Consider the following 1,123-nt stretch of genomic DNA (forward strand, 5'->3'; position numbering starts at 1 on the left):
AAAAAAAACATTTGTCAATACAGTGAGATTATGCCTTATGATTATAAGATGATCATCTTTATATTAGGAAGGTAGAGGAGAAAGAAGAGGGGTGGATCTTTTTCTCTCCAAGGTGACATGGATAGAAGAGGTGGAGGAAATGAACAGAATGCAGGAGAGGTAAGCAAACTTGTTAACTTTACCAAAATATATCATAATTTCCATCTGAACATTTGATATTTCTAACAATGGTTCTAAAGTGTGCCATTCCTTCTTTAGCCACTTGCTTTAGCTTCATAGAAGCTAAACTTTCTATATCATAGAAGGATTAATGCTATAAAAGAAGTTGAATAATAAAAACCATCTGGCAGATTGACTGATGCCAACTAAACTCTGTCACTCTTTCTCCTCATCTGGCCTTGATTTGGAAGCATTTATCTCCATCTTCGGTTAATTCTCTAGTATACTGGCTATGTGATTTCATGAATTTGGCAAATATACTGCAAGTGATCTCTCTAAAGTGTTGGAAAGCAAAGATGTCACTTTAAATGTGAGGCTGACCCAGGCAATGGGATTTTAAATGGCCCCCTCTGCATGTGAAAGGTGGACGATGAACCAAGAATCTCAAATAAGAAGTGATGGCTTGAATGACCATATTGGTGAAGAGTACCAAATGTGCCAAGTACTGCCACCAACCAAAACTTGTACATTGGAGGAAGTAAAGCCAGAATGCTTTATGCAAGGCAGGAAGGTAGGACTTGCTTTCACCTAACTAGGATACATAATAAGGAAGGTCCAGCCCATCAAGGGAATGTCATGTTTAGTGAAGTAGAGTCAACCAAAAAAGAAAGAAAGAGGAAGACACTAACACGATAGGTTTACATAGCGGATGCAGCGACAGATTCAAACACAGGAATAATTGTGAGACTAGCTCAGGACCAGTGTTGATTTAACTGTTATACATAGAGCTGCTCTAAGTCAGGTTGACTCAATGACATCGAATAACACCCATATATATGTAAATAAACATATGAGCTTCAAAAATGTTGTGGAAAACTCCTTTAGCGTTTCATTCCATTTTCAAATGTTTTTAAGCCCCTTCATCTGAGTGTGTGTGTGTGTGTGTGTGTGTGTGTGTGTGTGT

This window comes from Echinops telfairi, unplaced genomic scaffold (assembly GCF_000313985.2).
Source record: "Echinops telfairi isolate 266 unplaced genomic scaffold, ASM31398v2 ScPeMD7_7468;HRSCAF=8506_0, whole genome shotgun sequence".
NCBI lineage: Eukaryota > Metazoa > Chordata > Mammalia > Afrosoricida > Tenrecidae > Echinops > Echinops telfairi.